The sequence below is a fragment of the Protopterus annectens genome, chromosome 9.part0 (assembly GCF_019279795.1).
Source record: "Protopterus annectens isolate FY-2018-M chromosome 9.part0, PAN1.0, whole genome shotgun sequence".
Lineage (NCBI taxonomy): Eukaryota > Metazoa > Chordata > Ceratodontiformes > Protopteridae > Protopterus > Protopterus annectens.
Window position 1 is genome coordinate 274,427,204 of NC_056743.1, and position 19,162 is coordinate 274,446,365.

Here is a 19,162-nt window from a genome sequence, read left to right on the forward strand (position 1 = left end):
GCATAGGTGGAACTACGGCTATGCCAAATATCTGCATTAGGTCTCTGCCCAAGAGATTCACTGGGCATTTTGCAGAAACAACAATTTTGCTTTTCTGGGTCATCCCTGAAACTGGGTCAGTTATCGCTATGTTGTGGGAGAGTGGCTCCCGATACAGCTGTCCATTAGCTGCTTTCACTAATATGTAGTCAAGTGATTCTGAATTTTCTGGTCGTTTGGAAGGATGTATCAGGGTCCGTGAAGCTCCTGAGTCACACAGGAATTTAACTTCCCTCCCCTTTACCAGAAGTGTAACTTCCGGTTTTGTGTCTGCTAAGTAGAGCTCTAGGCTCAATAATGCTAAGTCCAAAATTTCATTTCCTTCATTATCTGTGATTTCATGCACATCCTCTACCTCTTCTATCATGTCCTCTACCCCTTCTACTACATTTGCACTTGTCTTTTCTTGTTTATTTCTATCCAGTGATTCTTGACTACCATACAGTCAGTCCTCACCCTCCTTGTCTTCTGTGGTTACCTTTTTATTTTGTCTGCAATCCCTTGCTAAATGTCCCTTTTTCCCGCATTTAAAACATTCACCCCTTTTCTTTCTCTCTTCAAAGTCCTCTGATCGTTTATCAGATTGTTTGTTTCCCTGGGTATTTTTCTTACCCTTCTTCCCAGTTTGTATTACAAAGACTTCTGATCTGTCTTCTACTGCAAATACTTGAGTTTTCTTTTTCTTTTTGCTATTAAAATGCCTTTCGGCATGTCTTGCATATTCAAGTAATGACTGTAATCTACTTGTACGATGATCTACCATGTGCTTTGTAATAAAGTTGCTAATAGGTGCAATACTGCCTTTCAAAAATGCATTCTTTAGCTGTTGCTCATATGGGGAATCATGTGTTTGGTCTTCAGGTACCTGCATTCCACAATGGTTATTAAAACATTCTAATAATCTGGCATAATATCTATCAACAGTTTCACCTTCTTGTTGTATGCATTGATTAATGCAAGTCCAATCAGCCCTAGGCTTCCATTTCTCAGAGATTCGGTCTGTCAGACCTTTCACTCTGTTGTCCAGTTCTGCATTACTATGTGGGAGTGGTCTAAGCTCTGCGTCACAGGGATTCCAGTTGCCACTGACCATGTGCCAATCTGGACCTATGATTTGTCTGACTACTTTCTCTACTTCCTCTCCATTCAAATGGTAACTTAACCTCATGCCCTGTACGTCTTCTAAGAATTTTCTAAAATTAACTTTTGGATGGGGAATTCCCTCTGTGGCTTTCCAGATATCTTCCGGTGTCCACGGTCTATATACTAGAAGAGTTGGGTCCTGTCCTGCCTGCGGATTTGGTACTTCTATGAGCGGACATATCTCTTCTTCACTCATAGCTTGTGTATTTTTATTCATTTCATATAATTCAATATCCCATCTTAAGTTGCGTGCTCGAGACCTGGTCTCGATAGGATCTCTGACAAACGGTTTTGGTTTTGCAGGAATAGCTGGGTATAGCGGAGGTGGATCAGCTTGTCCACTTGCTTCATATTCTGGTAAGGGAAGTGGAGGGGGCGGACGGGCTGTTGCTATTACCAAGTTATTGTCTTCTTTATCTAAGAACATTGCTTTTGAATTTTTAATATTTTGTTCCCTGCGATTTGCTTCCTCAAGCCACCTGTGTGCCTGAGGGACTCCTAATTGTCGTTGCTTTTTTAGCTGACCTTTCACGTCTGTTTTAAGTTGTCTGACAAGTTTAATAAGTGAAGGTTTATCTAGATTACCATCAAATTTGTATTTATTAACCAATTTTGTATAATATCTAACATTATCGGCACGCTGTAATTGCATGTATTTCGCGTCTTCGGTTAAAGGCGGGTCTCGGGAACTTTTTGTTCACTGATTTCCCATGTTGCCTTAGCTAAGTTAGAAATTGTTACGTAACCCTTTTTATCACGTGGTACCATGATTTACACCTTTTCACAGTTTATCTAGAATAACTGCCTACCTATTCTGTTTCCCTGATCTATGACAAGACAGCAATCTTTTTTGTCCCTGATCTGCACATGCAAATCTCCCTGACAAAAACAATAATACTGTAACAAGTCCCTGATCTAAAACAGAAAAAAGGTAAATTCCTCCTTACCTGACCCTCCATGTGTTGATCCCACCGGAACGTTGACTCGTCCTCCAATCACAGATCAGAAACAGTGGCTGGCCTCTTTTGAACGACAATTCATTCGGAGGTCTTTCAAAGCAAAAGAACCGATGTGGCCACTTCTCCATACGGGTTCATGCCACCAGGCCCAATTCTGACCTGAGCCAGAGTGAGAGATATGTTTCCGGTCCGAAGGACCAAACTGTCAAAGGAAAAATATACTTTAAAAATGATCAATACATGGTAGGTTCAGGTTAAGGCACTTTAATCTTGCAGCAAGGAGACAAAAACGTGCTAATACAGAGTTTGTCTAACTAGAATCAGGAAATGCAGGTATTTTTATACATTTTCTAATAAGACATTGCCTACCAAGCTGACGTAGTAAATCACAAGTTTTAACATCATCATTTCGTAGTGCTTGTTTATATGATTTTCTGCTTATACTATCAATTTTTGTGAGAAACTTCCTAAGAAAAACAACGTGGCCTTGGCTACCACCTGTTAGATATATGCAATGTTACCATTCAAGGTACTATGGCTAATTTGAGCACAAAGCAAGTATAGATTGCAGTTCATTTCTCCAACAGTCCTTTGTCTATGTTATCTCTAACTTTCTGCAGCTGTGCGTGTTCTCATACTTCAAACAGAGCTAATTGTTCAAAATCATTACATTACAGAATATAGCATTGTTCATTCTCTGCTTCCTGACCTAGCAGATAATCACCTGCTTCTCTAGTACATTTCCAAAAGGCATAAACATGACTATTGCTGTGCTAGCAATTACTATGCCAGAGGGCATCTTGCAAGTTTCAGAAAGCACACTGCAGTTTCAAAAGCATCTTTTAGTCTCGTATGAAATTCAGCTGTATATAAAATAGTGCATATAAAATAGAATGAAAAACGTGTTAACTTATTTAGTTTCTAATTAGCATTAAGCACCCACATTAATACATATTTTTCTGACAGAAATCCAGCAACTTTTGACAGGAGGAACACAGGTCACCAGTGTGATACTTGTGATTAGTAAATTGTGTACTCATTTAAGGAATCTATTTCAGCTGCAAATGAATAAAAAAATCAGGCAATTGCACAATCAAATCCCAAGTGACAGGATTGTTTGAGATCAGCTCTGGATCTCACATGAGCTGGTGAAAAATATAAGGGAAAAAATTGTCAGTATACTTTAACAACACACTGACACAGCCATAAAGCCAGTAACCTCCCCCTCCCCAATGCTATAAAGCTGATACCACCCCCACCCCCATTGTATGCAAACTACTAAAACCATGCGCTAACAACTGCCTCACTCCCAAATGGAAGACTCTACTTAAATGTAAAGATCAAGCACAACTCCTTTGACAAAAGGAAACCCAGGTATCCAAGTGATCAAGACTGATCTGTAACTCTTAGGAGTCTAGCCAAGAAAGCCATTAGGTTCCACAAAACTATGATCCATGAGCACCAATAACTTTATCCAATCTAAAAATTCTATATACACAATTCATCTAACAGGGCATCCAAATGTCATTAACAGACTCTCCTTCCTCTAGCAATACCACCAATGGACTTCTTACACGATCACATTCATAAATAAGTACTCAAATCTTCCACAAACAAATGTACCAGCCCATCTCCTTCTGATCAAGCTCCCCCCATGGCCTTCTTACTCTCCTATAAAATCAGTCCTAAAGCAAAACGTGTTCTCTACGCCATATAAATCTAAAATCTCCTTCCAAAGCATCTAAACCTACCTCAGCTTATGGCTTCAGATCCATATGCATTATTCTTACCATAATCATAATCCAAGAGACATTAGTCTATTCACAAATCTAATTCTGCAGCAGCATCTCCTATCTAGTCTCCAACACAGGTTCTGGATGGTAAAAAGCATAAGACCTCTGGGCCCATAGCAATGATGTTTTAACATGGAGAAACGCAACCTTACTAGTGATCTCACCAAGAGCTTTCATATGGATAACCATTCTCTACATAGCAATTCCCTTTTATCCACAGGTATGAGCATCAATGCTGTTGAATGGTTTCAAACCTTCCTGCCTAAATGAAGCTACAAAATCAAGTTCGGCATCTCACTATCCAACTCCACCATTTAAGGAAGGGGATACTCAAAAGGATCAGTTCTCTAACAGCTCCCTATTGAAATGGTGCAACTCTGCATACTAATAAAAAAATGGAAAAACAGGGAATATCAAACATTGCTCTATTTCAATCTTTTTCCAGGGGGGCAAGCTCCCCAGTGCCTCCCACCCTTTGAAATTCTATACAACTCCAAGACTGCCATATCTTGGAGAAAGATGAGAAATGGCAATATCAGACTTACTGCATGCAAGTCTGGATTTTTTGGTATTCTGTCACTGCTTTTGATGATTTGACAGTCAGAATCCTAACATTCTAAATGATTATATCTCTTTCACTTCCTCTTTTCTATTTATAAAAACCCAACACATACTGCAACCCTTTACCAAGTTTTTTTGTAAACTGATGACATGGCAATTTACAGGCCAACCCCGTGTCCGAATCTAAATAAAAAATAAATCTTCTCAAAAGGGGCCTGAAATAACTTTCCTCTCATCTGAGCAAAATGGGTCTCAGGAAAACAAAACCCATGGTTCTCAGGATCCAACAAAAGTAGTTAGTGGTTTCCAAACAATGGCAAATACAAATCAGTAAAACGGAAAGTTAAAAAAAGCAGGAATAATTTTTTAAGACATACGGTTAGGATCAGGGAGTTAAGCTTTCACCACTACAAAGAAATGAAGGCAAAAGTTAACAAGCTGCTGTTCTGGGCAAAGAAAACTAGTTATTTCAACAAAGGGCAGAGCAGTATTAGACAACCTGGTCTTGCCCAACTCAAATTCACCTGACCCCCCCCCCCCCAAGAAAAATATTTCATCTTTACAAGTAGTATCCAGCATGATTTACCTTTTTTTTACCCTTCCCCCCTCTTGCATGCATCTCTGTTAAATGGCCTCCCATGAGACAGCAGAGCTGCTGGTCTGTTCTCCTCTACACAAGTAGTCATTCATTCAGACGCTCACACTACAGTCTTATTTCAGCTCACCTTAATACCCCATTCCCTGCTTGTCCGAATAAAAAACTCCTAGTGTCCACATAATTTTCCCTCACTTTTTCTCACTCTCTTCCCCTTCTCTAAAAAAGCATCAATTCCCATACATTCTCATACAAAGACCTTAAAAATATCTTGCAGAAACCAACAGATATAAAAACTATTACACTCTCCCATTACTTCCCCATATAACTGACTTTCTACTGTTTATATTGTAAAAGTTTTTATGGTTTTTAAGACTGCACTGTACATACAATAATGACCTGATTTTGGGTTACCCTAATGTAACTAGGGTGAGCCCATATGTTCCCACTTTTTATTGTTGCTTGTACATCTACCTTTGTTTGCAAAAATTTCACTTTTTTGTGCACCTCCTGAGTATGTACTCCCAGGTTAGGACTGAAAACAGTCGATTCAGTTAAATTCATATAAATACATGAAGCATCTTCATATATTTTATGGCTTAAAATTGATATCTGTCTTCTCATGTAATGACCTCTCCACCAGAGAGAAAAAAAAATGATAAAGACTGAAAATATTTATGGCCCACGCTATTCTGACAACAGCATAATTTCCAAACTAGATTTTTGCCTGCTTTTAAACATATATTGTAATACTTAGTTGTATATACCAGTGCATGTCTGGTATGAACAATGGCCAGGCATGCTAGTCCATTGCAGGTCACCTAGACCTTTTAGATCTTCTGAAAGCTGGTTTATTGAAGTCCCTGAGTATTACATCAGAACAAATGAAACACACTGCACTTTGTGTCAGACCTGTGAAGTGACCTGTCCTACTTTTTGCAGCTTACAATTATCTAAGCTGCTGCTTAGAGAGATGTATTGTATCGGGTAACGTATTTCTTGTTTTTCAAGGAAGGATGTTTAACATTTCCTCTGTCCGCAGGGATAGTCTCAATATCTCACTTGGTCTGTATTTGCTACAATTAACTATCTGTAGTGTGCTAATTTTGTTAACACTGTTAAACGTATATAGTTTCAGTAATATACAATCCTTTCTGCATTATGTCTGTTTGACCTTGTCATGAAGTCCTTTCCAAGTAATTTAACACCTTTGAAACACATCATGTGACTTTCTTTTGGCTCATGCTATAACAGTTTCATTACCATGCACACTGTTCAGATTTGTATTAGTGTAATTATTCTATATTTTCAATTTTTAGAGATGTAATCCCAAAATCCACATAAAAAAGGACAAAATGGTGTTGTCTAAAATGAACAGATTACTTGGCAGCATACCACAGTGTGTTAATTATGGGATACAAATAAGGTTTATCATGTAATCTTGTGTTTGATTCCGTTAATCTTCAATTGCATGGATTGATATTCTGAGCAGTAGAGTGAGCTTCTGGGCTATGTCTGGCCAGAAGCACTTGTACTTCAGCATATCTTCTCTGGTTAACACATTAAAAAATGCTGAATTCATAAATGACATATGTGAGCCATGAAAGGAAAGCACATGACGTGGACATATATGTGAGCCATGAAAGGAAAGCACATGACATAGACATGTATGTGAGCCATGAAAGGAAAGCACATGACATGGACATATATGTGAGCCATGAAAATAAAGCACATGTCATGGACATATATGTCAGCCATGAAAGGAAAGCACATGACATGGACATATATGTGAGCCATGAAAGGAAAGCACATGACATGGACATATATGTGAGCCATGAAAGGAAAGCACATGACATGGACATATATGTGAGCCATGAAAGGAAAGCACATGACATGGACTGCTGTCTCCTGAAAATGTTACATTCATGCAACTAGACTTGCAATATGATTCATATTTTACTCTGCATGTTAGAAAAAGTGTTATAATAGGGAAAAATCTGTCCAGCTTGTGTATTGTATAACTTGTGAACAATTTCATCATGTAGTGTAAATTAATATCAGATTATGTGACAGCAAAAAAATCAGATTTTTACAGGTCTTATTTTCTACACTAACGCAAACCAGTAACACTTCCTTCTATTATCTAGACTACGACAACACAGACCTATATTGTCTGGTTCCACTATCAAATGTCAAAACACATCAGAGGAACTAGATAGCCAAACAAATGCCTGAAATACTGCAAGGGTAACAATTGAATTGGTATGCATGTTTTGCAGGTGGCAAGCCTCTTAATGAGGGTAAGCCCTATCCCCACAGCCCCTGAACTTGTATGTCAATTTTATAGTCAAACAAACAAGGATTAATGTCACAAAACAAATGAATCTCTGCTGATGAACACACAAATTGTGTCACCAGTGAGTTCCACTGGGAAATGGTCTTCAGTATTTGGTACCATTTGGTACCATACTCATTGTGACTTGGGCACTTGACACTCAGGGAATCAGATATTTGGGAGCTGCAGATGTACCAAAGGATAACTGTGGTTCTTTCATCACAAGTTCATTCTTTGTGCTCCGTTTTGCAGATGTTTGCAGAAGTTCCATATGTACCAATACCTATCATGAACACTTCTGAAGCCTTTACTAATAACACAAATTGCCACATATGATGTTATGTACTAATAAAGAGGGTGACTTCAAAATTTATAATTACACCACACATAACATAAAAACAGCACTCAAGTCCTTGGTAAGAATATGACTTTTATACCTTTCAGGAGAGCAACATTCCTCAGATCTTTTTGGACTTTAAGCATTTTGTTCATAAACTAAACTTCAAACTGTTGTTTAAAGAAGATAGACAATGCACCCAATTTCTTTGAGCTTTGAATACTTTTAATCCTCACATGAACCTACTGTTGCACATATTCAAAAAAAATCTGCAAACTAGATATAAGGTATAGGGGACACAGCAGGTGTCAAATTTCCTCTAATCTTTTTAGAAAAGAGGAGGAAGCCTTACATAATATCAGAATGACTGGCCTAAGATTCACTGAGGCTGATTTAGGTGGGGGCCTTGTCGTCATGGAACAGAAAGACTATACCAGAACATTAAGGAAATGTTAAACAGTGTTTACAATGAAGCATCTAGAAATGAATCAAATCAAGCATACAGGAAGATTACTTCCCTTTTAAATGTTATGTTTATAGAAGGAAGAATTAACATCAAATAATTCAACTACCTTAACATTAATTCTCCTGTGATGCCCACAATTTTCAGGATCCCCAAAATGCACAAGGATCTTAATAATCCTCCTATGTGTGTTATTGTGGATAGTCGGGGAGCTATTACTGTAGCATGTGCTAAGTTTGTGAATTATGAATTAAAAGTCATACTCAAGACTGAACCAAAAGTCTGTATGGACTCCTGCGAATTCTTAAAAAAAACATCAATAACACCACCTATGTGGAGACTAATAAAAATTCAGAGGGGAATATCCCAGGGTGACTTGTTATTCTGTCTTGCCCTTAACTCATAAAGCTGTCTACTTAACAGCTTAAGCCATGACTATAATTTGGTGCCTAGAAAACAACAGTGTGAAGACTTATCTTCTCTTTGTTGATCATTCAAAACTGTATAGCTCATCAGGTGAGGAACTGAAAGCTCAACTGCAAGTTGTCAAAACATTTTCAGATAATGTAAGAACGTCATTTCATCTTGATAAATGTGCAAAAGCAACCTATAAAACAGGAAAATTGCAGCACCAAGAAAACATCAGTTTGGGACAAGAATGTGATACAAAAGAACTTGAGCAAGAGGGAGTGTATTAATATTTGGAAATTGATGAAGGATCAACAATAAAACATGAACAAATGTGAATAAAACTCAGTAAGGAATACTTTAGAAGACTTAAATTAATCCTGAAAACAGCACTGACATCTAGGAACAAAATCCAAGTATGTACTCCCAGGTTAGGACTGAAAACAGTCGATTCAGTTAAATTCATATAAATACAAGAAGCATCTTCATATATTTTATGGCTTAAAATTGATATCTGTCTTCTCATGTAATGACCTCTCCACCAGAGAGAAAAAAAAATGATAAAGACTGAAAATATTTATGGCCCACGCTATTCTGGACAAATGTAGGTTTTGTAAAACCAAACTGGAAACAGGTTCACACCTCATTGCTGGTTGTGACATACTAATGGCAGAAGGACTGTATACTGAAAGGCACAATAATGTAGCAATACGGTTACACTAGGGATCGTGCAAACATTATGGTGTTGAAGTGTCTGAAAAACGCTGGAAACATGAGCCACAAAGCATCATAGAAAATGATGAAGTCTACATCACATGGAATCACCCTTTACCAAGAGTTCAAAAGATAGATGCTAGAAAATCAGATGTAGTGGTCCATGAAAAGAAGACAAAAGTAGCATTGATCACTGAAATTGCCGCACCCAGTGACTACAGTGGTCTTGCATACCGGGAGTCACAAAGTCATAAAATATAAGAATCTGCAGGCAGAAATGAGAGCAATGTGGAAGAAAGTTACCCAGACAGTTATAATAGTAGTAGGAGCAACAAATCTTATAAAGAAGAATCTACAATCATATTTAGATATGTTACCAATACATATAACCCCATACGAATTGCAGGAGTCACTACTAGGCACATTTATTCCAGCAGTTAAAGCAGACTTAACGGATGTCTTTTTGTACTTTAAGCTGTTTGAGAGAAATGTAATGTTAAATATATTTCCAAACAAAGTTCAGTCGCATGACTTTAAGAAACCAAGTGTTTTTACTCCTGAATTTAAACCAGCCTTAGAGGCTTTTTGAATGTATGTGAGAATGACTTAAGGAACTGTTTAGCAAATAAAAGTGTAATGGTGAGACTTTTTATAATTTGACCTCTAAAGAAATGGAAGCTTTGCATGATTTAACTAAGGCACATCATTTAATGATTAGACCAGCTGACAAGGGAGGAGGGATAGTGGTTCTAGACAAAAGTAGTTACATTGAAAAGATGTCTAGTATGTTAAATGATGAAGAGGTACATATGAAGTTGCAAAAATTCCAAGTTACTGGAATCATTAACAGTGTTAATTTTTATCTATATGATTTGATGATGATGAATCAGATTGATTCCGGTTTATATATCTACTTCACAGTCAAACATCCCAGAACACCCATTATTTATGGATTATCAAAAATGCATAAAGATGCTGTCAACCTCCCTCTCCAACTTATAGTTTCGGGGAGAGGGTGACTGACTGAGCCCATCTCTATATATGTCGAATGAGCAACTTAGATTGGTTCTTGAAACTATTAAGACCTATATCAATGGTCAATAAATCTGGATGATTTGAATGACATTTTGTTTGTAACATTAGATGTTACTTTACTTTTTACGGTCATTCTAAATGATGTAGGAATAGATAGTGTAAAGCTTTTCTTAACATCTGACAGGGTTTTTTCTAACTCTAAGGTAGAGCTATTATGTGCACTACTGGATCTAATGCTAGAGAATAATGTTTTCATCTTTGAATCAGAATATTTTCTGCAAAAACTGGAGATTGCAATGGGCACAGCATGTGCCAACTCTTATGCAAATATTGTCTTGGCTTATTGGGAAAAGCAATCAGTTTTTACAGATATTAGGTTTAGTTCACATGAAATTTTATAAGCGATTTGTGGATGATGTCTTTTTTGTTTGTAAAGGACCAACTAATCTTCTCTTGGAGTTTGTAGATTATCCACAAAATACAACTACCTTTCTTTCATTTACTATGCATTATTCTGCTGAGTAATTGACAAGGACCAACCAATCTACTGCTGGAGTTTGTAGATTATCTACAAAATACAATTACCTTTCTTTCATTTACTATGCATTACTCTGCTGAGGACATAGACTTTCTTGACACTGTAGTTAAGAAGGAAGAGCTAGGCAGCATTTTCACTAGCATGTATAGGAAACCCTGTGGGAGGAACAACATCCTACACAGCACTAGCAAGCACCCCAGGCACATTCCAAGGAATGTGGTTAAAAAACAAGTTCTCAGAGTAATAAGACTGCACACAGATGAAACTAAACTAAAAGAAGCTCTGGATACTTTACGTATAGAACTGTTAGAGCATGGTTACAAATTAAGGATCATTGAAAGAGCTATTAATGAGGTTAGATCTGTCACTGGGAATGAGGTTAGACTGTATTTCTCTGACCCCCTGGACCAACGAGTTAAGGAGAAGCATTTACCTAAAGGCAATGCAAATAGGGTAACTTTAACGTATTCAAGTAACATTAACATCATTTGTGATGTGGTGAAAATGAACTGGCCAATACTTACGACGGACCCAAGTGTAGGTAATGTGGTTGGACCTCATCCACGATTCTCTTTTAAAAACAATAAAACCCTGAAGCAATGTCTATGCTATAGACAGAACTATATAGACAGGGTACATTCTGAAAGGAGAGGTACATATGCATGTAGACCGTGTAGTGCCTGTAGGCATGTGTGGATGGTTACTTCTGTTACACATCCTAGAACTATGAGAAAGATCGAGTTTAGCTTTTATGCTGACTGCACAGATGAGAACATAGTTTATTGGGCACAGTGTATGTGAATGGTTCTATATTGGGAAAACCAATCGAACATTGCAAGAAAAAGTACTTGAGCATAATAATGATATATGCAATAGGAAAGAAAGTAGTGCATTAGCCAAACATGTAATAGAAACAGATTGTACCCACTGATTTAAATGTTTGGTTCTGCATAAAGTTGGTACTAATATAAGAGGAGGTGATATAGCTAATGAAACAGAATATATTGAGTTAAGATGGATTCTTGACCTGAGGGCTACTGTATACCCAGGTCTGAATAATGCTGTGCCTTTAAAACCTGCTCTGAGGAGGAGAGGATTGTATCATTAATTGCACCATGTGACTTGACATTTCTTAATTGTATGGCTGGTTATCTGTATATAAGGTTTTAAGTGTTTTATTTTTTATGGTCTGAAGAAGCGGGTAAGCTGTGAAAGTGCTCACCAGTTTGTTTAGTGTACATTATTATTAAAACAGTTTTTACTCAACTTTAGCCTTTTGGACTTCCATATTTGGAAAAGTAGCATTGATCAATGAAATCGCCACACCCAGTGACTACAGTAGTCTTGCATACTGGGAGTCACTAAGTCATAAAATATCAGGATCTGCAGGCAGAAACAAGAGCAATGTGGAAGAAAGATACCCAGACAGTTCCAATAGTAGTAGGAGCAACGAGTCTTATAGAAGAATCGACTATCGTATTTAGACATGTTACCAATACATATAACCCCATACAAATTGAAGGAGGAGTCACTACTGGGCACATTGTGGATGCTGCAAAGAGCACTTCTGGCTGGCATCAAAGAAGATTAAAACAATATTAATTTTGTGGACTTTAATCATACTTTAACTTAGGAATTGGGTCCATTCTTGTCATGGTATTAGAAACCCAAAAGGCTTGCAGAAATTAAAAAAGTGGAGACTGACTTACTAGTCACTATTGATGTGGTCGATTTATACACAGTAATACCATATCAGGTGGGATTGAATTGGCTTCAGGAGTTTCTTGAAAATAAAGGCTTGAACAATGACTAGATTAGTCTCCTGGAAAATTTGTTGGAAATTGTCCTTACCAACAATTACATTTTTTTGTGAGGAACATTTGTATAGTCAAAATCAAGGTGTGGCTATGGGAATAAACTGCGGCTCTGTTTATGCCAATATTGTAATGGCTAAATGGGAACAAGCTTTCATGTTTAATGGCCCTTTTCATGAGTTTGTTAAGATTTAACACCAGATACCTGGATGACTTGTTTATCATCTGGCGGGATAATGAGGAGAAACTGACAGTATTTATGAACTACATCAATTCAAGCATGGAATTTTGGAAATACACAATAAATAGGGATACAATCAGTATTCCTTATCTGGATGTTTTTTACTAAAGACTTGAAAAATGGCTGCTATGTTTCAAGGATTTAATGAAAGCCAACTTACTCCAACTCCTTCCTCCATTTTTTTGAGTGCCCATCCCCCTCCTTAAAAGAAATCAGTAGTAAATGGACAATTTGTGAAGGCAGTAAGAATGATCACCCTGTAACAACACTTCTGGAAAGAATGTGCCATTCTGGAAAACATGTTTTTGACAAGGGGCTACCCAAGAGTTTTTAACTGATATTAAGGAGGAAGTGGTAATGAAAAGGAATAGGAATTATGACATCCCGATACTTAACAATTGTGGTGTTATCACTGAAACTTACAAAGAAGGTAATAGTCGAACTGGTGATTTGGGGACCATCTTTATTACCAATTTTAATCAAGACCACCAGACCATACAATGAATACTTAAGAAGAATTGAGATTTATTTAAAGAAAACAGGGAACTTTTACAACTACTTCTAGAACACCCTTTTGTGGTTTTCAGAAGAGTCAGGAACTTAAGATGTTAGAAGGCACAATAATTATCATGTAACCAGTAACGTCTGTAAAATGACTAAAAGTGGGTGATGTTCTTTCTGTGATATGGGTGACTCTTTTTGGTTAAAAGAAAAAAAAAGCAACTTGTTCAGGTTAGAGGAAAATTTGATTCTAACAACAGATGTGTGGTTTATGCTGCTGTGTCAGATGTCTCCCTCATTTTATATTTGAAAGACTGAACGTGCTTTAAAAGATAGGTTGTATGAACATCTTTATGATATATGAAAAGGTAAAATCACGAACGCCCTGGTTAGACATGTATGAGATTTCTATGACCATTGTTTTTACTTTGTGGTCATTGAGCAGATCCATCATGGCACTAGAAGAGGCCCATGGCACCTATTTCTAGAAAGAAGAGGAGTATTTTGGCAACTGGTGTTTCAAGCTGATGTTTAGCCAAGCATTAATGAATGTATCTCTATTTCTAGCCTGCTAAAATTAAAGGCTTTTAGAAGATAACACAAATTTTCCTTTAAGAGGATGCTGGTTCAATTTGGATATTTTAATTGGCTGCTGAGGATAGATGTCTTACATAAATTCCTTGCCCTACTTCCCTGGATTTATCTGATGAAGTTTTGTGGTGAAACAAAATGAAAGTGCTCATCTTATTTTTAACAATTTTTATTAAAAAGATTTGTAATAGTTTGTGTACTACTAAGCATTTTCTACTATGGAGCATTTGCTGGAGATTTGTATCTTGCTGTTTTGAACAGATCAGGGCTTTTAAGCCGTTGAGCTTTTGTGGCTTTTACAACAATCATTGAATCCTCAAATAATGCTGACATCTACAAACAGGCTTAAAAATGCCAAACAATTGGTGGCAAAACCATGGCCTGGAGACTAAATGTAAGAAAATGCATAATTATACCCTTCGGTAAATCAGATAGCCCTGCAAATTATAATACTGATAGCACACTTCTGCAAGTAGACCCAGTGGTGAGGGATCAAGAACTGCAGATAGATAGTAACCTAAACTTTCACCACCAGGTAGATATAGTAGTGAGGAAATTCTTCTGTGTGGCTGAATTCATAAGTAGAGGTATGGCATCACAATCAAAGAAAGTCTTGGTGCCATTAGACTCGGCCCTCATCGGGCCACAATAAAGTACAATGCTCCCTTCTGCATGTACCTAACCAGGCACTTGGAGCAGCCCCAGAGGTTTCTCACTAAAAAAATACAAAACATAGACATATGTCTTAAGCAGACTGACTAATGGCCCAATCCCTTTCATCAGTCTCATATTGTTTATTGGAAGGGGACTTGTACCTAACCTACAAGGCATTCTCTGATCCAGCCCTGACGAAAATGTTACATATTCACAAGAAAAACTACACAAAGGTAATGTGTTCCATGGACCTGAATCGAACCTTATTTGTGACTAACAGAACTTGGAGAGACAGATTAGTATCCCAAAGGCTACCTCTTCTATGGAATAAACTTCCTATCTTCATAAAACAAAGCCTGTCCCTCACTCTTTTCAAAAAGAATTTGGATAAATGGATGGGGAACTATAAATTTACTCCTGTGGTATTGCTCATGTCCCTTATGGAATGAGGCAGTACATGAAAAGACTCAGGGCTCCAATACCCAAAGACCCACTACTCTAATACTAATCCACCCTATATCTGAGGAATCAAGACATAATATTGTCATATCATAGGATTATTGAGGTTCCTATTAGATGACCGAAGATGCATTCTATTGAATGCGTCTTTGTCAAACTTAAAACAATGAAAAGGCAAAATATTGAAGTGGCTTTTAAGCAAATTCTTTTCCAGGGAAAGAATTTGCATGGCCGTTTCCATTACTTTGCTGTTTTCGGCACTGTAGTGCGATCTTGGAGTTGGTATATTTAGGTAGGGGGGGTGTGGGGGTGAAGCCCCCCCCACTTTATGTATTCTTCCAATTTTTTTTTTTTTTTTTTTTTTTTTTAGGTGTTCGATGATATAATATAGACCCGATTATTGGCTAGGCTTGTAAAGTCTCTTGTGCCATTAGCCTAGTAATCACCTTTGAACATATGGATGCTATATCCTTTCATAGTGTACTGTAGTACTATTGCATGCATCCAAATGCCCTGTATAGGGATAGATCCCATCAGCCCTTCTGCTCTCCAGCAAAGGCAACCAAGTTAGATTTCTGATCTACAGACAGCGGAAAACATTTGACATGACAGGCAAATACTATAAACGGCACGCACACATTTTAAAGGACCAGAATTGTGTTTTGTAGTGTCTTAATATAATGAACAGTGGGGGAGGACAGGAAATAGACTGTGGGTATCCAGTAAGCTGAAATACCATTACACCTTTTTTTTTTTGTCTTCCCAGTGATGTGATGCAGTAGAATTCCTACTAAAAAGGTAGTAGGAGGTATCATACGTTAAGTCATGTGTTCCAAAGCCTAACAAAAGAAGCCTCACAGCCTGACTGCACTTTCAGGAAAATATGCCAGTACATATTTTAGCTATTTGACCTTGAGGAAGAAAAAAAAAAGAAAATAAAACTGCACATCCACATGTACAGCATTAAGTACTGAATGTAACTTCAGTTCAGAAAACATTTCACACTGGACATTATTTTTTCCTTCAACTTGTGATACACCTTAGGTTTGCAGCCTGAACATTTGCGTTTAACTTCAGAAAACATGCAAGCTCATTTAGCATAAATATTTAATTTGGTAGGTCGAAAATGAAATATGAAGTTCAAGTGTGAAACCATTCATCATTTCTTCTTCCAGACTGCATAAAATTCACCTTTAGATAGCTGTCAACTCTTATTTGCAGTTCATTTGGAAAAGGGAAGGCATGAAGAAAGCATGCAGGATAAAGACTACAACCAACACAGGGACACACAAAACAGTGAAGCACTTTGCTAATTGTACAGAAAAGGCTGTTAACCCCAAACTCATGCTCTTGCAGAGCTAGTTGTGAAATTTCACACACCATTTCTAAAGCCAGGCATCCAGTGTACGTGTTAAAAGTGATGCCCCAATTCCATACTGATAAGAAACCAGAAGGGAAATGCACTGATGTTCTTCTTCACTTCTTTCAATCAAGTGTGGCAGAACATGTCACAAAAGTTTGAAGACATTAGAAGATGCAGGGCAGATGAAACAATATATGCATTACTCAGGCTTGGATGCTCTCGTTTCTATCCTGTTATTTTTAGTGCAGATGCTTTGGGATGTCATGCTAAACAAATGCTTACACAGATTTTTACCTTTAATATTAGACATTGGCTGCTTACTTTTCCTGTTATACAGGCAGTAATTGCTTAGCAGTTATGCAGTTTGGCCCAGTATAATCAAAAGAACGTCTGTATCACGTACTTAGAGCCCTTGTTTACAAAGCATAAACAATCATTCTTTCAGAAGAAAGTGTAAAATTGCTTCCAAAACACTTCTTAAACTGTTGAGAATAAATATTAGTTTACAATGTATAAGTGAGGTATTTATGTTATTAGATGTGATGTGTGGAAACTGCTGTATCTGGCAAACCCCCTTTATTTTTCTTCAACAAAATGTCCTGACTAGGCATATAAAAGTAGGTAAAATGTTGCACACAACCAGAACTGACACCAAAAGAGTAGATTTCAGTATAGGTAATTCTGTAGTAAGTTCCTTAGAGTGTATATTCTCTGTGCATCTCTGAATATGAATGAGAGAGGAGAGGAAAGTGTAAAGTCTACATCAGAAAGCAGTTGTGTGAACTCTGCCCCAGACCTCAACACTGGTACTGTAACCAGATAACACTTTGTAAAGCCTTATAGAGCCACATTAAGTACAGATTGCCTCACCAAAAATCTGCTGAAAGTGCTATCAGCACCAAATGAAGATAGTTGCATACCAGGTGAAAGACAAATGTCTTGGCACAAACTTACCCATAGAGACAGTACATACCGTAAGAAAGGTGCACTCCTTCACTGAGGCTCTCAGCCAAAAATATTAACAGACACAGGAACATAAGGGCAAGGCATGTTCCAGGGAGCATTAGTTGAACATGGCACCAGAGCACAGGTCCTTCTTTTCTAATATGCCACTACATTTTCCCACCGTGTGTTCACTGAGCTTCTGGTGTCATTGTAAGGGGACCCAGTATATGTCTGCCGGGAATGACATGGTCGACAGACCACGATGGTTTGCCAGAGATGGCCTGCACCTATCACCCTTGGGATTCCAGATACTGGCTAAGGCTCTTGCCACCCCTATAGTGCCTTTTTTAGGCAAGGTTCAAATGACAAATTCACCACCATAACAGGTACAAGCAAAAAAAATCTGAGGGTAATGCTATTCAATGCTAGAAGTCTAAACCTCAAAATGCACTCACTTGAGGCACTACTTAAAATGGAGAACATTGACATCTGTGCAGTGACAGAGACCTGGTTCAAGGCTCCAGAGCACCTCTGCATTACCAGGCTATAATTCATACTACACCTTTCGGCCACCTAACCTGGACCGAAACACTAAAGGTGGAGGGTGTCCATATTCATTAATGATATCCACACCTCCAGGCTAGTTGCTCAGCATAATGTATCCGAGATTATCCAAGTGCAACTAACTTTGGGCAAGAATGCAATCCAAATTGTAACTTGCTACAGATCCCCCACCATGCCCCAGGATTCTCACTCCTCATTTCTTGATACACTGGAAAATATTATGATACAACCCAACACCCTAATAATGGGGAATTTCAACTACCCCACCATTAACTGGGAAAACTACTCATGTACCAACTCTTTTGCTCAACTTTTTCTGGAATTCATAAATTCCAATGCCTTGGATCAACTTATCCACACCGCCACCAGGGGCAGCAGTATCCTAGACCTGGTCATTGCCAACATGGGTGACCAGTGTACCACACCAGAGGTCAGTTCCTCATTGGTCAGATTCGACCACAAGCTAATCACCCTAGATACACATCCTGCCCCCTCCCCCCATTAAGGAAACCATCGTAAAAAATTTCTCCAAAGCCAACTTCACGCTTCTTAAGACAAAAGTAGCAAGCTTCACGACACCCATACAGACGGACAATAGAGGTACGACTGCTGAATCCTACACTCCTGCACTTTATAAGCACTTACACGAGTGCATGGAACGTGCTATCCCTAAACAGAACCAAGATGCTATCCTCCAAGGAAGCCAATTTGGTGGTCCCCTGCCATAAACAAACTCTACAACAGAAGAAAGAAACTGTTGCAAAAAAAGGTAAAATCCCATGATTGGAGGAACTCCCTGGTCAGCTTCAGTAAGAAGCTGAGATCCCTCATAAAATCCTCCAAAGCTAGTTATGAAAAAAAAAATCGCCACTGATTCTAAAGACAACCACAAAGCAATGGCAACACTCAGATCTACTCTGAATTACAGCACAATGGCACTAAATATACAGAACCAACTTATATTGCCAACATCTTGGCAGATAGGTTCAGTGCTAACTTTACCACCCTCTCACCCCTTAAAGGGCTCATCTCTATACCGGAAGAATGCAAAGTTCCTGTAATCACTGCTGCACAGGTAAAGCAACACACTCTCCAAAACCAAAAACACAG